Here is a 14,003-nt window from a genome sequence, read left to right as displayed (position 1 = left end):
TAGGGTAAGTGCCTTTTGCTTAGCAGTCTGAGGTGCCTGTGTCATGGACACCTGGGACTCATCTGTGTCCCCACATGAACAGATCTGCCAACTTCAGCTGTTAATTCTCTCTTTAAACCCTACTTGCTCCCTTTCATCCTTGATGAGGACAGGCTGCCTATTGAAGGGGAAGCTCTAGGTGGTGTTCTTGGACACAAATACCTCTACTTTCTACTTAAATTCTTAGCTCCTTGGCCCTGCTGCTGTCATTAGCTAGTTGTTTACAGTGGGTAGAAGCCTGCAGGGCCTCAATGTGGCCTTTGGACTTTTGGTGTTGGGTTTTTTTAAAAATCACTGTCTTATTTCTGGCTTTGTTTGTTCAGCTTTAGAGCCTTAGTTATGTCTTAATGAACCAGGAAAACAGAGCAGTGGGCTGAAAGGGAAGAACAGGACATGAGGAGGCAACAGTTCAGGAGAAGGAAAGAGCAAGTGGAGTTAAATTACCACCAATTTCTGAGGCATGACAGTGCATTAGTGGGGTTCACAGAGGATTCAAACAACTGATCTTAAAAAAATTCTCTTCCCAAAATTCCATGTCATTAAATGCCATTTCCACAGGCTCTTCCTTTGATTTATTTTCAAAGGTAGCTGACAGCACTCCCATCATGTCATCTGTCTTCCTCTTCTATCCACTCCTAACCCTGAGGTTATAGAGGAGGAAAGACCCCAAACAGTAACAGCATCAACTTAGCCCTTCATTTCTTGCAGTCCCAGTAATTTGAGACAAATGAGAGTGTGCAGGACCACAATAGCACACCTAAGCAGCCAACAAAAGGCAGAATACCCAGTTTCCAGGCTCTCTGAGCCCTGCCTGGGTAGGGACACCCACACAAGGGTTAGAGCCAACTGCCCTTTGCTGCCTGGGGTAGCCCCGTGCTCCTTGGGAAGATGGTTGGATAAAAGAGGGTCTGCAAGTGGAAGCTTTACTTGGCAAATCTGAGCAGGTCCAGAGGGAAGTTCAGGGGGCAGAGAACCTTGTCTGTCATTTCAGAAGTGGTTGGGTGGGATGGTTTATGTTTGATAAGACATACCTTTGGGCTACCTGATGGCTTTCTGTGCATCAGCCCAAAATCTTTTACCTGCACTGGCTTTCACCTGTGATAGAGCATTGCTGAAACAGAGCTGCTCATGGAGGAGGCCAGTTCTGGTCAAGGGAAGCCCCTGTGACACCTTCTGGACACCTTCTCTTCCTAAATGCACATGTATTTGCATTCAGACCTTGTCCCTAAACCCACTTGAATCTGCCTTCACACCCGGTTCCAAGGGGATTGCTGTTCTCATATTGTGGGGTTTTTTATTACTGCAATTTTGTTCAACATTGCCCCTGAAGAGCTCTGTAATGTTTTTCAGTGCTCCAAGTACAAGAGCTCCTTGAATCTTTCCCCAAAGTGTTCCTATTGCTGTCGGGAAAGAATATTAGAAGAGTGTGGTCCTGGTTTCCACTCTCTCATTTGCAGCCTGGGATTCACATTTTAGAGTGTCCCGCTCCCATTACAGCCTGATCTGCTTCCCTGGGCTTTGTTCTGCAGCATCTCATACAGCAGGAGGACTAATGAACTTTGATGTCCCATGGGTTTGTATCTTTTGTGCCATATCTGTCCCCTTTTATTTCAGTAACCACAATCCTGTCTCTGTTGCCAACAGAAATTTTCTGGATGGTTTCATTTGCTTTACTTGGGCCTTATACATGAGACTCTTCCTTCCTTTCTTCTAGACATCCTTCCAACCATAAATAGGTGGTTTAAAAAAATTGGTAGTGAACTGAACACAAGAAGTAGCCAGCACAGTTACAGAAACCTCATCTCCTTTGGAAACCAGGATAAAAATCCAGTTCCAAGGATTCTGAAAGTGCAGGGAGGGGATTCAGTGGCAAACGATGCTACAAATCATTCTTACCAGGGGATGGTTGTGAATGCTACTTGATTAGAGCTTGTCAGCAACATGGGGTGGAACAGCTGGCCTTGTTAATGCAAATGCCTTTTCTATCAACATGCAACTATTTTGCAAGGCAGAATTATTTTAAAATAACTATTTGTGAGAAGAAGAGAAGGTTTCTCTAATATCACCACATCTTATTGCAACATTAGGGAGTGAAAAGACATTTTGAATGGACTTTCCAGAAGGTCCTGATTGCTCCCAGCTCTACCAAACAGATGTTTGCTAGCAGCTCAGCTGTGGGGCTGGAAAGCATTTGCTGTCATCCCCACAACTCATCTTGCAGCACCAGTGAAGTCGAAAGGTCTGGTGAAAATGTGATGGAGGAGAATGTCCCAGCAATTCAATTAATGCAACAACTGGGAGGTAAAATTCCAGCAGAAAATGTTATGTACATTAGTACAGATGGTACTTCCTTCGTAGAAAAGCAGTGTGATGCTGGGACTTCCTTTGAGAATTAGTCCGACCCTGTTTAATTGCCCAGGGAGGGTGAGGGGTGAGCATCTGACTATGCTTAGATCTTCACAGTGGCTTTTATTTTCAGCTGTTCAAACCCAGCACCACTTTAAACTAGTTTTTGTACAAATACAAGTGGAAACAACAACAGGTCCTTCATCACGAAGTACAGAAACATTATTCTTCTCTCAGACTTCTTTGTATGTCATCATATATCATGGCTGCAAAAGCAAACCCCAGCTCACCTGTGTGCCCATTAAATCATATTAAGCTCCTGTAAAATACAATGCTTTCCCCACAGACATGAAGTTCTTGTTGAGAAGCCTGAGGAAATAATGAATTGACCAAAGAAGTGAAGACCTTCACATTTAAAAAAAAAAAAATCTTACTTCTCTGCAACCCAGCAAACTGCAGCCCTGTCCCTCCCTGCTCTGAGCCATCTGCCTCCCATTGCTGCTAATGAAGGGCAGGCTTTGAGCTCCAGCCTCCAGCTTTGCTGTTCATTAGTTTCTGGCTAATCAGAGCTGCCTCGCTTGAGAAAAGGACTGTTTCCACGTGCAAACCTGGCCCTGACCTGCTCTTCTCCAACTGCTTGGCTGCTGTGTGCCCCTGACTGCTCCTGTGTGCCAGGTGCAACCAGCCCTGAAACCTGCCCTGCAGAAACGCAAGTGCTTTCCTTTGGTTATTCCTTCCTTAGACCTGATGGTTGGGGTGTTGGGTGATCAGCTACCTGAGGTGTTCCTCTGTTGGGTCCCTGGGGCTGTGCTGAGGAAGCTGGGTTGAACGGCCCAGTGGGGTTGATCAGCCCAGTGGGGAGAAGTGAGAGCTGGGCTTGTGTGGCATAAGAAAGTCAAAGCCCAAGCTGGGCTTTTCCTATGGGGAGAAAAGAGTGAGCAGCCACAGGTCAGGGTTTTTCTTCCAGCATCTGGCAGTGCAGCCCCATCTGGAAGTTTGCAGGGGTCACAGACCTCAGATTATGTCCCCTCTTTTCCTCCAAAGCCCTGTGTAGTCTCTAAGGTAATGAGGAGGACAAGTACATCCCAAGATCTGTCTGGGTGGTGGTGGGGCCTGAATGAAAAATTAAATCCCTGAGGTTCATGTAAGAGCTGATGAACACCCCCTGAGTTTTGTGGTATTTTTTGTGTGTGTGTGTGTTTTTGTTTGTTTGTTTGTTTTGTTTTTTAATGAGGCTTTGAGGTGGGAGGCAGATGAGGTGGAGTTTGGGAGGCCAGGGCACGTTGAGGCACATTCAAGGCACATTGAGGTGGGCTGCTGTGTGATGGCTTCTTGCCTCAATTTCCCCTGTGGGAGAAAAAGTGCTACTCAAACTTTAATTCTTGTGAGGCAGGGGGTGAGATATGTCAGTGTCTTTCCAGTGTCCTGGAAAATTATTTGTCAGAGATTCCAGCTTTGTTTTACACCAGGGACCATTTATTGACTGTACCAGCTTCAAGCACGAGAGCCCTCACAGGCATCACACCCGACCAGAAGGGCAGAGGTCATTTTTTTTTCTTTCCCCTCTTGTGTGATTCTTAATCCCTCCAAGTCTAAGGAAGGGATAGAAGCAGAGAAAACTTTCTCTCTAGGCAGCGTGTAGAGGTTACTGGAGCGAGCTGGCAGTGCTGCCTCCTCGTGTGTCAGTGTTTGACTGGAGGTGACAAGGGGGTGGCACAAAACTCCCCAAATAGCTCATGTTGGCAGGTGATTATAAATCCACACGGAGACAGGAAAAGCCAGTCTTTGGGGGGAGCTTCAGAGCTGAAGCTGAGGATATTGCAAATGTTATGAAAGATGTCAGTGTCTGTCAAACGGGAGCTGTGCTTTTAGATTAGGTGCAGGAACACGTGGGCTAATTTTGTCAGGCTCTCCAGCACTTCTTGGGGATTATTACGGATTCTCTTTCAGTCTTTAAATAGCTGCAGTTTTCTTTCAGTTTTCAATAAAAAACCCTACATCTCTAAGAAATCTGCTAAAAAGCAAGTGTTTCACCATACATTTAGTAGGATTCTATGACTGCATTTAGTGAGTTTTACAGAACTGGGCAGGTAGGTCTAAGGAAGGATTCTCAGCTTGTTCCACATGGATCCTGCCCCAGTCCTTGCACAGGGAGGGAACCAGTGCCAGGAGATGGTTGCAGGGAGACCACCTTCTGCTCTCCACCCTCCTCCTCATCCTCCTCCCCAACATCTCCTGTTTTGCTCCTCTTGCTTATCCACCTTCATCTTTTCAGCTCGATGTTTTCCCAGGCAGGAGAGGGATGTTCCTGCAGGAATGCTGTGCCTGTGTGGGATTGCAGGAGATAGAGCCAATCATGGGAAGAAAAGAGCAGAGCGTGTCAACAAAATTGGCAGCTTCAGAAAAGTAATTATTCTTAAAAATTAAATTTGAATGGGAGATCTTGATTCTTGCAGAAGAATCAAACCTCTGGTTGCATGTTCACAGTCCCAGGATAGTTTTGGACAAGGCTCATGAACCAGGATGAATCACAGGGAATTAATCCTCAACGGGGTGAGCAAAGTGGTTTAAATGTCCCTGAGGTGTAAAACACTCCTGGCTCTGCAGAAGAGAAAAAAAACCCAAGAAGATACTTGTGACCTACTGTTGCTTTCTGGTTCATCTCCAGAGATTCTTACCTGCCAGAAAGGAAAGGAGTTTGTCTAAGTTCATTTGCAGGTGGTTTTCAGCACTTGACAGCATCAGTTAAAGGCAGAGATCATGCAGCAGCAGCTCATGCCAAACTGTTGTGTTTTTAAATTCTAATAATTTCTTTTAAAAGCTGTACTTTAATCAGGAGGTAACTGCCCTCTATTCCACCTGCACCAACTCATCCCTCCTGCTGGAATTAAAATGTGCCATCCAAAGAAGGTGATTTTTTTTGAAAAAATTATTTAGACAAAGGATATAGGGCAGGAAACGATGCTATTTCCATAGAAAGGCTTTTGTGACTTCCAAAGAAAGAAGTCTATCCACCTTCCAAAGAGAGTGAAAAGGAAAAATCTCAGAAATCATTGCTACATTTCAACCCAGCTTCAAATCTTTGCATTTCTTGAGAAATGTCACTTTAATAATCCATTTTTTAGGAGAATTTTCTCAGTTTTGTGAGGGGAAAAATAAATAAATAACCCCCCCAACACCTTTTCTTGTCCCTCAAACCAAGAAAACTCCCTTTGAAAACACCAGCAATTTTGGACAGGGGAAGCCAGCAGCAGAGTTGCTGCTTCCTGTCTGAAGAGGGAGGTGATGGCAGAGCTTCTCCCTCAATTATCACAGAATTAGAGGACAGTTTGGGTTGGAGAGACCTTAAAAATCATCTAGTTCCAACTTTAGCTGCGACTCCCACCTTCCAACCATACCCACCTTCACCAAAATATATTCCAAGTGGCCTGTTTCTTTCCATGAGCCACACTTGTTAACGTTGCTTGTTTAAACTGCCCTCCAGCCAGATCCAGCACTGGCTCATTTGAGTCCTCTGAGTCACACCAGGGAAATATTTCTTGCCTGTCAGCTGCTGTAGAAGCCCACTGCACACATCCCAAGGACCAACACGTCGGCTGCTGCTCCAGCTTCATTAGTGGTGTCACTGTAAATATATGAACAGCTCTGGACTTGCAGGGAAAAGCTTTTAACTGCCTGCATGACCACAGCCAGCAGCTCCACTAATTAAAGTGTAGAGAAAGACCAACTGCTAATGGAGTGCCAAGTGAAACAATTAAGTAGAGGGATTTTTTCTCTTCTCCTTTTCCTTTCTGTATACAGGAAAAAAAAGAAAAAAGAGTGGGTTTCTTGAACCTCCTCATTGTAATCTCATGTGCTCCTTGCTTAAAAACCTGTCAAAATCAAGAGGAAAGAATAATAATTTGATGTTCAAATGCATGATTATTTTCTTTTTAAGCTAAAGTATTGTTTAAATTATTTCAACTATTAAAGCTTATTTAGCAGAGATTAAAATTCAAAATGAGTTGAAAAAAGATAAAGAACCATTTAGCTTGCTTTAATTTCAGTTGTCTTTGTGGGAGTTAGTGCAAATGAAATAGAATAATATATTCAGGTATGAGTGGTGGTAAATCATAAAATTTGAGCCTAAAAATCGTCATGTGCTTTATGTAACTATGACATTCTGTTTTGCAGGAATCAAAGAATGGTTTGGGTTGGCAGGGACCTTAAATATCATCAGGTTCCAAACCCCCTGCATGGGCAGGGACACCTCCCAGCAGCCCAGGCTGCTCCAAGCCCCATCCAACCTGCCCTTCAGCACTGCCAGGGATGGGGCAGCCACAGCTTCCCTGGGCAGCCTGGGCCAGGGTCTCATCACCCTCACACTTTATTTAAGATACGTAAGGAGCCCAAAGTGTTACAGACATGATGAAAAAGAGAAATATTCTGCTTTATAGCAGCTCTAGGCTTGTTGAAGTAGTTGCCTCTTCTTTTGAAGGCAGTTTGCAGCCTGGGAACTTCAGTGTGGTCTCTTCCCAACCTCTTCTTCCAGGTATCTTCTGTACATTTCAGCATTTAAGGACCACAAGCAAGGGTGGTTGTGCAGGAGGGAAGGAAAAGGCTCATTCAGGATTTCATTTTGCGGGAGCTGCTGAATTTCTTTTCAGTCAGAATGAAGCACTTCTCACAGCAGTGAGTCTTGCACTTTTTGTGGGTTTCCAAAATGAGTTCATGAACCTTCAACAAGGGGAGCCATGTGAATCACTAATAAATGGTGTTTGCTGATGAGCCTCCATTGTCGGGCTCGCTCATGGGCCGTGAAATGCACAGAGAAGCTGAAGCCACACTTTCCCCTGGTGGCAGGTTGCAAACAGAGAGATAAAAAGGATCAACCTTATTGCTTTCCCTGCCTGCTACTTGGAGCGATGGGAACGAGGTCCTCCAAAAGAGCCTCAGAAATCTGAGTCACAACCAACAGGTCCAGGAGAGCTGCAGCAGGTGGGATGATGCTGGTGCATGAAATGACATTTTCTCCTGAAAGCCCCTGGAGGAGATTTTCCAACAAAAAGAGTTGTTCCCACCTCATCTTAGCCAAAAGCAAGCAAGAGATTGGCAGGAACCTAGGTACAGATGTTGCTATGGAGCTTGTAAGGAATCCAGTGATCCCATCTACTTGCTGTAGAAAGCAGCAGCTGGATTGGGAGGTTGCAGGGGCTGTATCCCAATCCCTCATGCAGGTGGGAAAGGGTCCTGGAGCCAGGTTTCCAGGGCTCCTCATCTTGAAACTTTGGATCCCTGCTCCCTGCAAGCAGAGCTCAGGGACTCAGAGGTGAATCCTGAGGAGGGAAAAGTAATTAATTCACCCCACTGAAATCCCTATTGCAAAATATTCTTTTCTCCCTGGGTATATTGAGATTTGAAGCCCATGAGCATTCTGAGGATGACATTCAGCAAGAAACTGGGGAGCAAATTGAAGGGAAAGAAGCCCCAGAAGTGTTTTTTTGATAAAACTTAACACTGGTGCTGCATGAGAGTCAAGAGAAAAAAAACGAGCAAATATAAAGTGCCACGGGAGGAAAGGGAGAAGTGAGTGTTTTTCTAATTCCTGAATTTGACAACCAGCTTAAATGAAACAAGCTCTGAAGGCTCCTGCCTTCCCCAAGGTATTTTCTTTCTAAATAGATCTATAGATACAATAATTAGCCAAAGGAGAAGCACAGGAGTTAATCCCTAATCATATAAATGTGTTGTTTCAATTAATTAATGCACGTGGCACTTGTGCTCTGGTGATAGGCACCCTAAGGAAAGGTAAATATGAACAAGAATAGTAATATTTAACAGTCTACTCCCATCTATTCCTCCAAACATTAATGGTGTCAAACCTTCCCATAATCTTTCTCCATAACTCATTGTTGCTTGGCAGTGCCGTGTTATAAATTAGCTGAAATCACAGGCTGGAAATGATAGTTTTGCAAAAGGAAATAATAAGGTTTGCTTGATGACTCAGTGAAGGGATAGAAACAAGAGAGAAGGGATAGAAACAAGGGAGAAGTGATGGACTGTTTTCTGTGTTGCCTGGTTTGGGAATCTCGCTGCCTGGGAGGGTGCTGGGACCAGCACCCTGCGGATGCTTGCAGGCTGGAGCTGAGCACCTACAGCTTGGGTGCTGATGGGTCTTTGCCAGTCTGTGTGCAGGGGGATTGCTGGAGCAAATGGAGAGAGTGGGAAGAAGAAAATAAGTCACCAAAGAGTTTATTTTCAGCCATTAAGAAATTCTCCCCTTAATAAGGACCTCGGTGACCTTCTTAAAGCAGCTCCTCAAGCTCTGGTCCCAGGCTCCTGTGAGCACAGTGAAAGATGGATCCAATTTCTACTGGGTTTTACCAAATGTCAGCGTTTCAGCTCAGACAGTCACTATGAAGGGTAATAAACAGAACATGTTTATGTAAACCTGAGGGGACTGCAATGTCCTTTCCATGCTGTTTCTCAGAACTGGAAGTACAGCAGCAGAATGAAAAGCCACTTTGTTAAGGAAAAGGCACAAAAGGAGCGTGGAGAGAGGCAGGTGAGGCTGTGTGTGCTGTGGGGAGATGGCTCATGGGTGAGCCCTGTGGAGCAGCTGCCACTGAAAGGGGCTCCCAGGCAAGTTCTGGCTCCTTGGAGCAAGTTGAGTTTTCAATTGGCAAGGTACAAATCCCCACAAATGGTCCAACAGAGGCGGCTGTGGAGCCAGTGGTTACCTCTGGGCCTGGGTATAGGCTGCTTTTATTAAAAGGCAGAGCACTCTGAGTTCAAAGTCTCTTTGGAGAGGTGGGATGTTTGCAGAGGCTGTTCTGATGTGGGGTTTTGGAGTTTTTCACTGACCAGCAGCAAACATGCCTTTATTGCAGCCTGCCTATTGGGGTTTGGAGCTCCAAGGTGAGGGAGGATGCTCAGGGAGGAAGATGCATCCATTGCACAGAGATGCAAGAGCAAAGCCGTGGAGCTGGTGGTGGGACTTGCAGTGCTTGTGGTCCACAAAAACCTTCGTGCTTGTCCTGACAGCACCTTCCTCCTCATAACACCCCCAGATTTAGAGCACTTCTCCAGCATAAATGCAATTGTTTGAAAGAATCAGAGAAGTAATCAGAAAAGAGGCAGGAGTTGATGAAATAGCAGAAGCCAGGGTGTGTCACAGCACTGGAGGTGGGATTTTTGGTGTTCTTGCTATCACATGCAGCTGGTGGGCAGGGCTGGGAGCTCCTGATGAGCTCTGGGGCAGCGGTAGCTCAGGGAAGGTGAAGGTTCATGGCTTTTGGGGTACGTTTGCTTTTGGCTGCTGTGCACCTGGCTGCAAGGTGCTGCACAGCCCAAGGGCTGATCAACCCAGCTGCCAGGCACTGCTTTTGGAAAATTCTGTGGAAACACATCAGTTTGGGGGCAGTGCTGGGGGCAAACACACGTGGAGCTCTCTGGCCCCAGGAGCCAAATCCGTTTATTACAAACCCCTATTTGTTGGGTTTTTTTGAGCTTGTTTTCTCTTCATCTTACCAGGGCTCTTGCACTGTGGCTTCCTCGAGGGTTTTGAGGCTCTAGAAAGCAGGCAAAGAAAGCTCTTCACAAATCAGTCATGGTTTCCCAGCACTACTGAGGCTGGTGGAGAGAAGGGTTTGCAATAACTAGTGATGACCTCTGCCCTGGCTCTGCAGCATCTTGCTGTGAGCCCTGGGCACAGCCTGTGCTGGCTGAGCCACTGCAGCCCCTCACCACTGGCACTCACAGGGATGCTCACTGCAACTAGGAGCTGATTTTTATCCACTCACCTGGGAAAAAAAGAAATGGTCTGAGATTTCTGGGACTTTTTTCCCCCTCTCTGGTTGCTAAGGTAACCGTTTTGTCAGGCTGTCTATTTGGGTGTTTGAGTGAGTGAAGGTTTAATTTTGCTCCAGCAAATTAGCCTGTTCCTTTGACTGTGATTTCCTTTGGTGGAAAATTTCTGCTGTGGCTTCCTGTCACCTTGGAGAGCACCTTCCACAAAGATTGCACCTCTCTGATTTCATCTCAGAGAATGAAAATTTTTGCTTGTCCATTGCCTGGGCTGACAATTTGTTTCTCTCTTTTGAAGACCTGTCTCCAAACTTCTGCCCTGATGATTATTTAAAACCTCAGCCAGCTCTGAAATGAGTCCTTAGCCATATGACAGACTTCAGACGTCCTGAAAGTAAGTGGATTGCATTGGAGAAAACCACAGGTCTGCTCTGAATTCCAAGCATATCAGTGAAAAACCACGTCCATAGGAATGTGCTGCTTTACCCAAACTAAACCAAACTTGGTCCTGCCCAGCATGGAGCAATGGCCAACTTCACATGCAGTGAGGACTCCAAAGGACTTGTACTTGCAATTATTTGGCAGCTCTTCCTAAACTGATCCTCATAAAAATATTGCAGGCTTATGTTGTTTGGATTTTTCTCCCCCTTTTCTCCCCCCCGTGCCTGTGCTTCCCTTTTTCAGACTATTTTTGAGAGTTTAATTGGCTGAAGCTTAGAGTCTTAGTGTTAATCTCCTGCTGCAGTGTCTCCAGGGTCAGGTTATTGCTGTTTGTTTCACTGAGCTGTAGCAGGGCAGCTCCAGCCAGGACAGGAAGAAGTTGCCCATTTCTGAAAGGTTTGGGAAGGGATCTGAAAACCAGATGGTGAAAAAGCAGGATTTGACTTCTTGGTCTCACCCCATCCCACACACCCCACGAGGAGCCCTGCTCCCTGCAATCCCTCACAGCTTCAGGGATGAAATCCCAGCAATTCCACCTCAGCTCTGGAGCACTCTTATCATTTATCATATAGTTTACTACAGTGACTCTTGCTCCCTTTTGAGACTGTGCATTTTCTTCCCCAGTTTACAATCCCCTTGAGAGGGTTAAGAACATCCTCATCCTTTCCCAGCAAAACTTTCCTGCAAACAGTGCAGACAGAAAACATGGGAGGTTTTGCCTGTTCTGTTCCCAGTTCCCAGCCACTGCAGGGAAACTGGGGAAGGCTGAAGCAGCAAAACAAGGAGCCCTTTGCCTTCAGTGGGGCTTGGCAGGGCCCCCCCGGGTGCAGAGCACTCAGGACCTGCGTGTTTTCCAGCAGAGCTCGGAGCATCCTCTCGCACACGTTTCGGCAGCCGCTGATGAGCGATGGAGCTCTGCCACCTTGTGGGACTGTAGCCCTGGCTCTTCACCCTCCTGGTCATGTACCCTAAGGGTCCCTTTCCTTACCTTGAACCTTAGAGAAAGTTCCCCGAAAATTGAGATGCGTTGGAAAACCTGGCTGGAAGTCCTTTAGTTGTGACTCAAAGATCAGAGGGAACGCACCCGATGCTGAAAAGGTGACACTTCAGTGCAACCTCTTGGATGAAATGTGACATTTGTATTGACCCCGTGTTCTTCTCTGGTGGCTTTTTAGTCCTTGCATTGTTCCCGTGCAGGATCTCGGGGATGTGAGGGGCAGGACAAGCTCTGCACATCAGGACTAGTGGGTATGTGGTATCTTGGGGCACTTGTTGGTTTTGGAGGTGGCTCCTGGCCAGATAAACCCCACAGTGATCTGGTGCTGTGGCATCATGGGGGGCACCTGTGTGCTGATCTGGAGCTCACACTGTATCTCCCTCCTTCTGCTCCAGAAGCAAAAAAGGAGGTAGCTCCTGCTGTGTCATGATGCCCTTCTCAGAGATGCAGTCAGCAGCAAGTGCTGCCCAGGATGATCCTGCTCTGGAGATGCTGAAATGAAGGTGGGATGAAGATGGGATCCTGCACTGGATGTGAGGATTGAAAGAGAAAGGGAACAGGGAGTCCCATCTGTATGGGGTGATTGTCCAGCTGTATGGGGGGAATGAAGAGGCTGGGAAGGACCCTGGTGTGCACTGTGGGCTCTGCAGGCTGGTGGCTGTGGTGACTCTGGCTGCTGGAAGGGGCTGGAAGCTGCCTTTGACCCCATCCTTCAGCTCTGCAGCTCACTGCCCTGGGCCAGTGGGCAGGCTGGCTCTGCCATTGTGCCATGGAGGAGCTGGGCAGCCCCAGCAACACCCCTCCCCTGCCCGCAGCACCCCCACTAGCAACGATTAGCAGTGATATTCAGATTGTCTTTCTTTGCCTTGAAAAGAGAAACAAAGGGGCAAGAAGCAGCAGGGCTGCTGCGATTCCCTAATTGGCACTTCCTTCCCTTGCCCATCTGCTCACAGGACCAGCAGCCCTTTGAACACCAGTGTCACTGAATTGTCAAGTGGCAGGGGATACTTTGGCCGTGCCCAGCTCTGCCTTTGTTCACTGATTTGCAGTGCTCAGCTGCAAAATGTTGTTGGCCACCAGATTTCATTGCCACTCATCCATGTCCTGCAGCACTGGGATGGCCAGAGCTGTGCTGACCCTGCAGGGCAAGTGGTGCTGGGCAAGGAAGGTTCATTTCAAGGGTCAAGTCACTATTGCGTGTTTTGATCTGATGCTTGATGAGAGGATCTGAGCTCCCACTCTAAACTCTGAAGTCTCTTGGTGTTGGGAGGACCCTGGCCAGGAGATGAAGGTACATCAGGCTTGCTGGTACCTCCAGGGTGCTTTGTCTTATGTCTTCATGCACTAATATTTTTGCCAAGGCTGTTTTGCATGCATCATCTACTAAAATCTCCCTAGAAGCACCAAAGACAGTTTTGCCTCATAAATGCCAACAAGCCGCACATTGGGAACTCTTCCTTGGAGCCACCTCTAGCCTTCTCCTGGACAATTTAGGCAAGTGCTTAAAATAACACATGCACATCCTAAAGCAGGGCCAGGGAGGTTAACACGTTCAGTGAGTGTGCAGAACGTGCCACCCTCTGCCTTCACAGGCTGCTTGAGAGGGGTGGGCTGGAGCTGCCTGTGTCCACCTCCACCAGGAGGGGATTTTCAGAAGTCCTCAAATCTCAGCAGTCCCTCAGAAGTCCTTCAGGTTTGGAGATTCCTTTATCCACGTGCAGGATGCTTTTGATGATCTGTCAGGGACTTTTATGAATCTAATCTATTGGGCAGCAAACAAATGCTTTGTAGCAATTATTCTGATGTAAAACTGTTTTAGCAGCAGTCTGTCTGCTCTGGAAGCCGTGGAGATACTTCCCCATTTCTTCAAGTTTACATGGGAAATTTTTCAACAGTAAATAGAGAGGAGCTGCTGTTCTGGATGTATATGGTTCCTTTCAGAACTGGGTGACAGGTTAAAAATAAACAAGAACAACCCTGCATATCAAAGAACATGTTTCTGATCTCTGCTGCTTTATGGCTACAGGACTTGTAGGAGAATAACCTCCTACAGACTTGATTTGCTTTAAAATAATAGAGTTGCTAGATTTGGAAGAAAGAAATCTGCTCTGATTTTGTTTAGGTGGTTGCTGTTGTTTGCTGTGCTCTTTTGGGAAGGGATGAGTCAGCACCTGAAATCAGTATGTTCTCAAGAAATGTTCCAATTTGACTAAAAAAGGCAACAAAATTCGCTGCCGGCCAACTAGAGATAATTTGTGATATCAAGTCTCATTTGTGACAATATGGAATATGAAACACTTCCCACCACCCCCTCACCCCTGCTAACCAGGAGGAGTTGTAATTCATAAAGAAAATACAGCAAACAAGAGAGCTTGAGCTAACACCACCAAACTGG

The sequence above is a fragment of the Apus apus genome, chromosome 15 (assembly GCF_020740795.1).
Source record: "Apus apus isolate bApuApu2 chromosome 15, bApuApu2.pri.cur, whole genome shotgun sequence".
NCBI lineage: Eukaryota > Metazoa > Chordata > Aves > Apodiformes > Apodidae > Apus > Apus apus.
Note: the sequence above shows the minus strand (reverse complement) of the source record.